This window comes from Scyliorhinus canicula, chromosome 2, assembly GCF_902713615.1.
Source record: "Scyliorhinus canicula chromosome 2, sScyCan1.1, whole genome shotgun sequence".
Classification (NCBI taxonomy): domain Eukaryota; kingdom Metazoa; phylum Chordata; class Chondrichthyes; order Carcharhiniformes; family Scyliorhinidae; genus Scyliorhinus; species Scyliorhinus canicula.
This window is the reverse complement of record NC_052147.1, coordinates 78,502,959-78,516,222: the sequence shown is the minus strand read 5'-3', so window position 1 is coordinate 78,516,222 and position 13,264 is coordinate 78,502,959.

Below are 13,264 nucleotides of genomic sequence, written 5' to 3'. Positions count from 1 at the left end.
ACCGGGGTTATCTCTACTCCCCTTCTTGAACAAAGGGACCACATTTGCTATCCTCCAGTCCTCTGGCACTATTCCTGTAGCCAATGATGACCTAAAAATCAAAGCCAAAGGCTCAGCAATCTCTTCCCTGGCTTCCCAGAGAATCCTAGGATAAATCCCATCGGGCCCCGGGGACTTATCTATTTTCACCTTGTCCAGAATTGCCAACACTTCTTCCCTACGCACCTCAATGCCATCTATTCTAATAGCCTGGGTCTCAGCATTCTCCTCCACAATATTATCTTTTTCTTGAGTGAATACTGACGAAAAGTATTCATTTAGTATCTCGCTTATCTCCTCAGCCTCCACACACAACTTCCCACCACTGTCCTTGACTGGCCCTACTCTTACCCTAGTCATTCTTTTATTCCTGACATACCTATAGAAAGCTTTTGGGTTTTCCTTGATCCTACCTGCCAAAGACTTCTCATGTCCCCTCCTTGCTCGTCTCAGCTCTCTCTTTAGATCCTTCCTCGCTTCCTTGTAACTATCAAGCGCCCCAACTGAAACTTCATGCCTCATCTTCACATAGGCCTCCTTCTTCCTCTTAACAAGAGATTCCACTTCTTTGGTAAACCACGGTTCCCTCGCTCGACCCGTTCCTCCCTGCCTGACTGGTACGTACTTATCAAGAACATGCAATAGCTGTTCCTTGAACAAGCTCCACATATCCAGTGTGCCCAACCCTTGCAGCCTACTTCTCCAACCAACACATCCTAAGTCATGTCTAATGGCATCATAATTGCCCTTCCCCCAGCTATAACTCTTGCCCTGCGGGGTATACTTATCCCTTTCCATCACTAATGTAAAGGTCACCGAATTGTGGTCACTGTTTCCAAAGTGCTCACCTACCTCCAGATCTAACACCTGGCCTGGTTCATTACCCAAAACCAAATCCAATGTGGCCTCGCCTCTTGTTGGCCTGTCAACATATTGTGTCAGGAAACCCTCCTGCACACATTGTACAAAGAACGACCCATCTAATGTACTCGAACTATATATTTTCCAGTCAATATTTGGAAAGTTAAAGTCTCCCATAACAACTACCCTGTTACTTTCGCTCTTTTCCAGAATCATCTTCGCCATCCTTTCCTCTACATCCCTAGAACTATTAGGTGGCCTATAGAAAACTCCCAATAGGGTGACCTCTCCTTTCCTGTTTCTAACCTCAGCCCATACTACCTCAGAAGAAGAGTCCCCATCTAGCATCCTTTCCGCCACCGTAATACTGTCCTTGACTAGCAGCGCCACACCTCCCCCTCTTTTGCCCCCTTCTCTGAGCTTACTAAAACACCTAAACCCCGGAACCTGCAACAACCATTCCTGTCCCTGCTCTATCCATGTCTCTGAAATGGCCACAACGTCGAAGTCCCAGGTACCAACCCATTCTGCCAGTTCCCCTACCTTATTTCGTATACTCCTGGCATTGAAGTAGACACACTTCAAACCACCTACCTGAACACTGGCACCCTCCTGCGAAGTCAAATCTGTGCTCCTGACCTCTATACTCTCAATCTCCCGTACCCCAAAACTACAATCCAGGTTCCCATGCCCCTGCTGAATTAGTTTAAACCCCCCCAAAGAGCACTAACAAATCTCCCCCCCAGGATATTGGTGCCCCTCAGGTTCAGATGTAGACCATCCTGTCTATAGAGGTCCCACCTTCCCCAGAAAGAGCCCCAGTTATCCAGAAATCTGAATCCCTCCCGCCTGCACCATCCCTGTAGCCACGTGTTTAATTGCTCTCTCTCCCTATTCCTCATCTCACTATCACGTGGCACGGGCAACAACCCAGAGATAACAACTCTGTTTGTTCTCGCTCTGAGCTTCCATCCTAGCTCCCTAAAGGCCTGCCTGACATCCTTGTCCCCTTTCCTACCTATGTCGTTAGTGCCAATGTGGACTACGACTTGGGGCTGCTCCCCCTCCCCCTTAAGGACCCGGAAAACACGATCCGAGACATCACGTACCCTTGCACCTGGGAGGCAACATACCAAACGTGAGTCTCTCTCGCTCCCACAAAATCTCCTATCTGTGCCCCTGACTATTGAGTCCCCAATTACTAATGTTCTACTCCTTTCCCCCCTTCCCTTCTGAGCAACAGGGACAGACTCCGTGCCAGAGGCCCGTACCCCATGGCTTACCCCTGGTAAGTCGTCCCCCCCACAAGTATCCAAAAAGGTATACTTGTTACTCAGGGGAACGACCGCAGGGGGTCCCTGCACTGACTGCTTCTTCCCAGTCCCTCTTACAGTTACCCATCTATCTCCAGTCTTTGGTGTAACTATTTCCCTGAAGCTCCTATCTATGACCCCCTCTGCCTCCCGAATGATCCGAAGTTCATCCAGCTCAAGCTCCAGGTCCCTAACACGGTTTTTGAGGAGCTGGAGTTGGGTGCACTTCCCACAGATGAAATCAGCAGGGACACTGACGGCGTCCCTCACCTCAAACATTCTGCAGGAGGAGCATTGTACTGCCTTCCCTGACATCACCTCTAGATTAAAAAAAAAACAAGAAAAAGAAAAAGAAAGGAAGAGCTTACCTGATATTACCTCAAACCCTGCTCCCGCTGAAAGTTAAGCAAATTTAAAGGCACTCACTCACCTTCACGACAGGCCCCTGCTCCCGCTTCCCAACCACCGTGGGGTGGGGGGGTTGGTTAGAGGAGGAGGTAGGGTGGGAAACACTCACTTGCCAACAGCCCCTCCACAAACCACCTTCAACTTAGGCTGACCGCACTGCACATATGCAAATTCTCCCAGAACAGCTGATCAGTAGCTCTGCTCTGCTGCCCTCTGCTGGATGCTTGTCTTCACTCAAACTCCTTGGGTCTCCTTCGCCGGTTCCCCTTCAACTTAGGCTGACCGCACTGCACGTATGCAAATTCCCCCAGAACAGCTGATCAGTAGCTCTGCTCTGCTGCCCTCTGTCGCCCTTTTTGATTTTTGACTATGGCCTCTCTACCTTACTTTTCCCCTTCCTACCTTTTGTCACTGTATCTGTTTTACTACCTTCCGACTTTCCTGCATCGGTTCCCATCCCCCTGCCACATTAGTTTAAACACTCCCCAACTGCTCTAGCAAATAGCCCCCTAGGACATCAGTTCCAGTCCTGCCCAGGTGTAACCTGTCCAATTTTTACAGGTTCCACCTCCTCCAGAACCGGTCTCAATGCCCCAGGAATCTGAAACCCTCCCCCTGACACCATCTCTTCAGCCACGTATTCATCCTATATATCCTGTCATTTCTACTCTGACTAGCACGTGACACCGGTAATAATCCTGAGATCACTACCTTCGAGGTCCGATTTCTTAACTTCCTTCCTCGCTCCCTGTATTCTGCTTTGAGGACCTCATCCCATTTTTTACCTATGTAATTTGTACCCATGTGCACCATGACCACTGGCTGTTTACCCTCCCCCTCCAGAATGTCCTGTACCCGCTCCAAGACATCCTTGACCCTAACACCAGGGAGGCAACATACCATCCTGGAGTCTCGTTTGCGGCCACAGAAACGCCTGTCTATTCCCCTTACATTTGAATCCTCTCTAACTATTGCACTGTCACACTTATTACCCCTCCACTCTGCAGTAGAACCAACTGTGGTGCCACGAGTTTGGCTCTTGCTGTTTTCCCCTGAGAGGCCAATCCCCTCAACAGTATCCAAAATGGTATATCTGTTCTGCAGGGGAATGGCCACAGGAGATTCCTGCACTACCTGCCTTGCTCTCTTGCTCTGTCTGTTGGTCACCCATTCCCTTCCTGCCTGCAGAGTCTGAGCCTGCGGTGTGACCACCTCTCTATCAGTGCTATCCTCGATACTCTCCGACTCACGGATGCTCCACAGTGTCTCCAGCCACCGCTCCAGCTCTGATACTCGAGCTTCCAGGAGCTGCAACTGGAGACACTTCCTGCCATGCTGACCCTGGGGACTGGAACTGACCCCAGCCTGCCACATGGAGCAAGAGGAGCAGACCACACCTTGGAGCTGTCCTGCCATGAATTATTCCTTTAAATTAAACCTTTCAAATTAAACTTTAGAAAAATGTTTTTGTGTCAGATTAAATCCAATCCCTGTGTACTATTTAATTTTTTTTTTAAACTGAGTATTTATCCCTTTTGATCTGACAAATTAAAAAGTTATTTATTTGAAATTTAAAAAGTTATTTAAATCAAATTAAAAATATTAATTTAAATCAACCCAAAATAGTTATTTAAGTCAAATAAAATGTTTTTTAAATAGTAATTCAAATCAACTTGAAAATGGTAATCTGATTCAAATTAAAACTAGTATTTAAATCAGTAACTCCAGATATTCAACTTTAGCCCAGTCTGCCTTTCAGCCAATCAGGTTACAGTCTCCTGTGACGTCTCTTTACCGGTTTTTTTTCAATTTTGAAAGAAACAAACAGCAGTCTTTCCCAAGAGTGCTCTCCCTCAATGCTTTCATCTTCTGAAGTCTCTACCACTCTCTCTCTGCGCTCTTCACTGAAGTCTCTCCCTCTCTCTCTCTGAGCTCTATATTGAAGTCTCGCCCTCTCTCTCCGCACCCTTTTGAAGTCTTGCCTTCTCTCTCACCGTGCTCTTTACTGCAGTCTGGCCCTCTCTCTCCGCTCTTTATTGAAGTCTTTCCCTCTCTCTCTCCACGCTTTTTATTGAAGTCTCGCCCTCTCTCCGCGCTCTTTACTGAAGTCTCGCCCTCTCTCTCTCCGCGCTCTTTACTGAGGTCTCGCCCTCTCTCTCTCCTGAAGTCTGAAGTCTCGCCCTCTCTCTCTCCACGCTTTTTACTTTAGTCTCGCCCTCTCTCCGCTCTTTATTGAAGTCTCGCCCTCTCTCTCTCCGCGCCCTTTACTGAAGTCTCACCCTCTCCCTCTCCGCGCTCTTTACTGAAGTCTCTCCCTCTCTTTCCGCGCTGTTTACTGAAGTCTCGCCCTCTCTCTCCGCGCCTTTTACTGAAGTCTCACCCTCTCTCCACGCTTTTTACTTTAGTCTCGCCCTCTCTCCGCTCTTTACTGAAGCCTCGCCCTCTCTCTGTGCGCTCTTTATTGAAGTCTCGCCCTCTCTCTCTCCGCGCTCTTTACTGAAGTCTCGCCCTCTCTCCGCGCTCTTTACTGAAGTCTTGCCCTCTCTCTCCGTGCTCTTTACTGAAGTCTCTTTTTAAATTGGCTTTCCAATAGTCTCCTTAATCCTCACTAGCTCTATTGCCTTCTGTGGGACTTTCGGAACTTCCTCAGCCGACATACCTCAATATATTTTATTTCTGTAACGTAGGTAATCAGTTTCAAAGAATAATTGTTTTGTTGATTTACTCCCATTGATTTACTGAAAGGCTGTGCCATACATCACAACATTGTGTGGAGACAAAATTGAATGATTTTGTTTCGGTCTGTTCATTTGGAAGTAGCAAAGATTATCAAATAACCAGGACATATGTAATGGTAACTCTACTTTTGATAAAGAACATGTTTGGTAACAGATTTCTTAAAAAGTTTCAGAGGTAGCATAAACCTACAAAATTACTGTATGATTCATGGAATTAGAATGTTTTAGCTCATTAACTCAGTGAAATTGAAAAATATTTTTGTGTCAATGCTCACCATTGGATGTAATTAAAACATACCGTGGTTGCTTCCATTCCATGCTTGAAGGAGCATTTTAATTTTCTCTTTATATTGAATTCTCGAAACAATACCTGTGCCAGGTTCGATAACTCAATGCTGAAATCTATTCTTGTTTCCACTTCAATTTTTCATTCATTTCTCTGTAGCTGTTAACAAGCGGCTCATTTAAATCGATCACAACACCCTTCAAATCTATAATAGCCCTCATCATGAATAAATGAAAATCATGTACATCTTTTTAAAAATTGATAATTAGATGTAAATGTACCTCCCATATGTGGGTATGCAAGCTTAAAATCTTATTGGACATCAACACCTATTTGGAGAAATTCTGTTGACAGAAACAGTTGATTGTCTACAGTTCTCAGTCTGTTGATTAGTTGAAGTCAAGATCTTTATAGCTCCGCAATTTAATTGGTCAACAAAAATCTGCAGCACTATAGAATATTCACATCAAATGGATGCATGAATTCATCAGGACTGAAAACGGCAGATTTTACTTATGGAATGTCCAAAGATGTGCAGGTTAGGTGGAGTTCAGGGGATAGGGTGGGGGAGTGGGCCTAGGTGGGGTGCTCTTTCAGAGGGTCGATGCAGACCCAATGGGCCAAATGGTCTCCTTTTGCACTGTCGGGATTCTATAGAAAGACTGCTATGTAATATCTCAGAATAAGATAGCACAGTGCAGGAAGTCATTTAGCCCATTGAGTATGGGACAGCCCTTCAATTCAATTCGTTCCACCACCCCGCACTTTTACTATATCCATAAAATTTCCTTCCATTTACGTATTCAATTCCTTCTTGCAAACCACCATTAATTCCACCACTAAAGGCGAGGGGAGATGACGGCTGGGATTTCTCTGAAATGACGCCGGCATCAAAATTGGCCCGAGCGACGCTGGCATCAATGGGCCTCTAGGCCCAGTCATTCACCCCTTCCTCGGGGGCTAGACCGGCGCCAGAGTACTGTGCCCTGCTCCAGTGCTGAAAGCCGTCCATACATGGCCACCGCAGGTCCGCACATGCGCGCCCCAGCCGTCTCCGCGCAAGCCCACGGCGACATGGCAGAGCCCTACAGGGGCCCAGCATGGAGGAACATAGCCCCTCCCTGGAATTAGCGCGCCCGCCGATCGGTTGCCCCTAATCGCAGGCCTATCCACCGTGGAGGACCCTCCCCGCAGCCAGAACGCCGAGTTTCTGCCGGGTAGGACCATACGCAAACGACGTCGGCAGGACTCAGCAGGCATTCGGCCCGTCGAATGCACAGAATCACCGCGGGGACTGCTTTCAATGGCCCCCGACCGGCGCCGCGGCATCTGCGCCAGCACGATTGCCGCCGATTCTCCACCGACCGGAGAATCGGCGTCGGAGCAGCATGGTAGGAATCACGCCCGGGCGGCTCAGAGAATTCCACCCAATGTTTTCTCTCTTGTTCGTTAATCTATTTGTTTGGAAACATTATGTATCAAAAAACAAATGGACGGATATCAAGATCCGCACATTATGATTTTTTTAAAGAATCCGTTAACACTGAGAGATGGGGCTAATTTTTAAAGAAGATTCTACTTATGAGATGTCCAAAGATGTGATTAGGTGGATTGGCCAGGCAAAAATTTGTTTTATATAGATTGTTGTTGACGCTTTTAGAATGTTATGGATTGTATCAGTAATAGTGGATTGACTCATCTGCTGTGGTCATTTTGTCTTAGGTGTCAAAATGTGAGCAGAGTTTTCAGAGTAGATTGTTGGATGGAAATTGGCCAGAAGCCACCCCAAGTGAGGTGGAAGCTCCCCCCCCCCCCCCCCTTTGCAGTTAAGAGTATCAATTAGGCAGGGAAAAGCCTCAAGCAAGAGCTGTGTAATTGCAATAACATTAACACAGAAGTATGCACTCTTGAGTACCTCTTCACTTGTTGTATATAAAGAACAAAGAAAAGTACAGCACAGGAACATGCCCTTCGGCCTTCCAAGCCCGTGCCGATCATGCTGCCCGACTAAACTACAATATTCTACACTTCCTGGATCCGTATCCCTCTATTCCCATCCTATTCAAGTATTTATCAAGATGCCCCTTAAATGTCACTATCGTCCCTGATTCCACCACTTCCTTCGGCAGCAAGTTCCAGACACTCACTACCCTCTGTGTAAAAAACTTGCCTCGTACATCTACTCTAAACCTTGCCCCTCGCACCTTAAACCTATGCCCCCTAGTAATTGACCCCTCTACCCTGGGGAAAAGCCTCTGACTGTCCACTCTGTCTCTGCCCCTCATAATTTTGTAGACCTCTATCAGGTCGCCCCTCAACCTCCGTTGTTCCAGTGAGAACAAACCGAGTTTATTCAACCGCTCCTCATAGCTAATGCCCTCCATGCCAGGCAACATCCTGGTAAATCTCTTCTGTACCTTTCTAAATCCTCCACATCCTTTTGGTAGTGTGGCGACCAGAATTGAACACTATACTCCAAGTGTGGCCTAACTAAGGTTCTATGCAGCTGCAACATGACTTGCCAATTCTTATACTCAATTCCCCGGCCAATGAAGGCAAGCATGCCGTATGCCTTCTTGATTACCTTCTCCACCTGTGTTGCCCCTTTCAGTGATCTGTGGACCTGTACACCTAGATCTCTCTTGACGTTCAATACTCTTGAGGGTTCTATCATTCACTGTATATTCCCTACCTGCATTAGACCTTCCAAAATGCATTACCTCACATTTGTCCGGATTAAACTCCATCTGCAATCTCTCCGCCCAAGTCTCCAAACGATCTAAATCCTGCTGTATCCCCTGACAGTCCTCATCGCTATCCACAATACCACCAACCTTTGTGTCATCTGCAAACTTACTAATCAGACCAGTTACATTTTCCTCCAAATCATTTATATATACTACGAACAACAAAGGTCCCAGCACTGATCCCTGCGGAACACCACTAGTCACAGCCCTCCAATTAGAAAAGCACCCTTCCATTGCTACTCTCTGTCTTCTATGACCTAGCCAGTTCTGTATTCACCTTGCCAGCTCACCCCTGATCCCGTGTGACTTCACCTTTTGTACCAGTCTACCATGAGGGACCTTGTCAAAGGCCTTACTGAAGTCCATATAGACAACATCCACTGCCCTACCTGCATCAATCATCTTTGTGACCTCTTCGAAAAACTCTATCAAGTTAGTGAGACACGACCTCCCCTTCACAAAACCATGTTGCCTCTCACTAATACGTCCATTTGCTTCCAAATGGGAGTAGATCCTGTCTCAAAGAATTCTCTCTAGTAATTTCCCTACCACTGACGTAAGGCTCACCGGCCTGTAGTTCCCTGGATTATCCTTGCTACCCTTCTTGAACAAAGGAACAACATTGGCTATTCTCCAGTTCTCCGGGACATCACCTGAAGACAGAGTGAGGATCCAAAGATTTTTGTCAAGGCTTCAGCAATTTCCTCTCTAGCCTCCTTCAATATTCTGGGGTAGATCCCATCAGGCCCTGGGGACTTATCTACCTTAATATTTTTCAAGACGCCCAACACCTCGTCTTTTTGGATCTCAATATGACCCAGGCTATCTACACACCCTTCTCCAGACTCAACATCGACCAATTCCTTCTCTTTGGTGAATACTGATGCAAAGTATCATTTCCTCTGGCTCCACACATAGATTCCCTTGCCTCTCTATCAGTGGGCAACCCTTTCCCTGGCTACCCTCTTGCTTTTTATATACGCGTAAAAAGCCTTGGGATTTTCCTTAACCCTATTTGCCAATGACTTTTCGTGACCCCTTCTAGCCCTCCTGACTCCTTGCTTAAGCTCCTTCCTACTTTCCTTATGTTCCACACAGGCTTTGTCTGTTCCCAGCCTTCTAGTCCTGACAAATGCCTCATTTTTCTTTTTGACGAGGCCTATAATATCTCTCGTTATCCAAGGTTCCTGAAATTTGCCGTATTTATCCTTCTTCCTCACAGAAACATGCCAGTCCTGAATTCCTTTCAACTGACATTTGAAAGCCTCCCACATGTCAGATGTTGATTTACCTCAAACATCCGCTCCCAATCTAGGTTCTTCAGTTTCTGCCTAATATTGCTATAATTAGCCTTCGCCCAATTTAGCACATTCACCCTAGGACCACTCTTATTCTTGTCCACCAGCACTTTAAAACTTACTGAATTGTGGTCACTGTTCCCGAAATGCTCCCCTACTGAAACTTCTACCACCTGGCCGGGCTCATTCCCCAATATCAGGTCCAGTACAGCTCCTTCCCTAGTTGGACTATCTACATATTGTTTTAAGAAGTCCTCCTGGATGCTCCTTACAAACTCTGCCCCGTCTAAGCCCCGAGCACTAAGTGAGTCCCAGTCAATATTGGGGAAGTTGAAGTCTCCCATCACAACATAGAACATAGAACAGTACAGCACAGAACAGGCCCTTCGGCCCTCGATGTTGTGCCGAGCAATGATCACCCTACTCAAATCCATGTATCCACTCTATACCCGTAACCCAACAACCCCCCCCTTAACCTTACTTTTTAGGACACTACGGGCAATTTAGCATGGCCAATCCACCTAACCCGCACATCTTTGGACTGTGGGAGGAAACCGGAGCACCCGGAGGAAACCCACGCACACACGGGGAGGACGTGCAGACTCCGCACAGACAGTGACCCAGCCGGGAATCGAACCTGGGACCCTGGAGCTGTGAAGCATTTATGCTAACCACCATGCTGCCCTGTTGTTTTTACTCTTTTCCTGAAATCTGTCTATCTGCTCCTCTATCTCCCGCAGGCTGTTGGGAGGCCTGTAGTAAACCCCCAACTTTGTGACTGCACCCTTCTTATTCCTGATCTCTACCCATATAGCCTCACTGCCCTCTGAGGTGTCTTCCTGTAGTACAGCTGTGATATTCTCCCTAACCAGTAGCGCAACTCCGCCCCCCCCTTTTACATCCCCCTCTATCCCGCCTGAAACATCTAAATCCTGGAATGTTTAGCTGCCAATCCTGTCCTTCCCTCAACCAGGTCTCTGTAATGGCAACAACATCATAGTTCCAAGTACAAACCCAAGCTCTTAAGTTCATCTTCCTTACCCGCAATAATGTGGAGATGCCGGTGTTGGAATGGGGTGAGCACAGTAAGAAGTCTTACAACACCAGGTTAAAGTCCAACATGTTTGTTTCAAACACTAGCTTTCGGAGCACTGCTCCTCTTCATTCACCTGAGGAAGGAGCAGTGCTCCGACAGCTAGTGTTTGAAACAAACATGTTGGACTTTAACCTGGTGTTGTAAGACTTCTTACTGTGCTTACCTGTAATACTTCTTGCATTAAAAACATATGCAGTTCAGGCCAACAGGCCCACTGTGTTTAGCAACATCTCCCTGTCTGCTCTGCCTCAGAGCCATACTGGCCCTATTCCCTAGTTCTCCCTCAATGCTTTCATCTTCTGACCTATTGCTCCGGTGCCCACGATCTACGAATGGACCTATGATCCATTTCTAGAATATGTAACTAGTGTAAAAAAAATCCTTAACATGTTCTTTTGCCAATCAGCTTAAATCTGTGGTTACTAGTTATCATCACTTCAGCTACTGCAATCAGTTTCTTTTGCCTTCTATTAAATCTTCTATTAGGCAGCACGGTAGCATTGTGGATAGCATAATTGCTTCACAGCTCCAGGATCCGAGGTTCGATTCCGGCTTGGGTCACTGTCTGTGCGGAGTCTGCACATCCTCCCCGTGTGTGCGTGGGTTTCCTCCGGGTGCTCCGGTTTCCTCCCACAATCCAAAGTTGTGCAGGTTAGGTGAATTCGCTATGCTAAATTGCCCTTAGTGTCCAAAATTGCCCTTAGTGTTGGGTGGGGTTACTGGGTTATGGGGATAGGATGGAGGTGTTGACCTTGGGTAGGGTGCTCTTTCCAAGAACCGGTGCAGACTCGATGGGCTGAATGGCCTCCTTCTGCACTGTAAATTCTATGATAGTCTTCTCTGGTCTACAGGGAACTAGCATATGTTATTCCAGTCTAACCACTCAATTGTAATCTTTTATCCCTGGAAACATACTTCTGTACCCTCTCCAAAGCCTAATGTTGTTCTGAACATGCAGTCCACAATGCAACATACTTCCTCGCTTTTTTCTTTCATGCATTGCACAGCATGTTCACAGTGAATTTGCGTAACTATTGGCAGCAGCTCAAGGAATTCTGTACAGATTTCAAATGCCATCCTTTGGACAGAGCTATGCTATTGCAGCTGTGTAGAATCTGGGATCAGAGAACTATTGAATTTCCTGTTAACTAAATTGGCCAGAATTCATGTGGAGGATGGTTCTGCCTAAAAAGTCAGGGGCGAGTCTACTTTCGCATTGCTGGGAAGCCCCAACCTGATTTAACAGTCATAGTGTTGTTAATTGGCTCGCATTGTAGCTTCTGTACCCATCTGGCAAGAAATCCAACATTGAGTGCTGTAAACCAGTCAAATGACTAGCAGCTCTTCACTCCCAATAGAACCACTAGAAGTGGTGACCACTGCTGGGACTGCAGCACTCCCCCATGAGTATTGATGCTGAGTGCCACACACCAAAGTAAGTGAGGTAGTTTTGGAGGGCTAGTCAAACAGGCAAGGAAATCACCTTGAAGGTGGCCTCTAAACAGTGCAGAGAAGCCACTCCCAACCCCCTCAAGCCAACAGCCAGCTTACCAGGGTTTAACATGTGAGAGGGTACCAGCAGTGGTGGGAGTAGGTGTTCAAATGGCTATTAATTGGCCTCAGATGTTACCAGAGTGGGATGGGCTGCCCAATACCAACTCCTTCTCCCTGGAAAAATTCCAGCAGAGGCATGTGGGTGATGGGAATGCCTCCCCCCCCCCACCCCCCACCCCCACCACTTCCCTCCTGCTCTTGGGGAGGGTCTACAATGGTTTTTGTAAAAGTTGTCCAACATTTCCACACAGCAACACGTTTTATCAGCAATACACTGTGCAGATAAGTCCCTTTCTAAACAAATATTTGATTAGGAATGATTGTGTTTGCAAAACCTTACTGGAAGAACTGCTGATATTCTACAGAAATGAAGATTGTTTCAGAAATGGATATTATTAAGTGGGAACAACAGGTCATGTCAGCATTTTTTGTCCAAAGCTATACAGATGGATAACTCTGAGCATTGCAATGTGATAGGAGCAACATTTCTAAAGGATAAATACCCAATACTATCATTTGTATTTCAAGTACCTTGTGACGATTAGTATTTGATCTCAAAAAATAATGTTAATCTCATGTTTTAGTTGATGTTTACTTTTCTAATGCAATGTTTCCCAGTGTTCTGCATGGAAGGGAAAAAGTATACTCTTTAGAAAAAACTCTTGGTTCAAAGCCACCTTTGTTTCTCAATAGTGCTCAGTCTTGCCTAGTTAAGATGCTGTAAAAATAGTCCATAAATGTAGCCATTTTATTGAATAAATATATATATATTTTTTAAAAGCACATTCAAATATAAACACCAGCATGGGCTAGTTGAGCCAAATAGCCTGTTACTGTGTTGTAAATTCTAGGTCAGGCGATTATCTCATTTAACATGTGCAGATTCAAGTAGTTCCCAGTCACAGTACATCACAGTCAGTAATG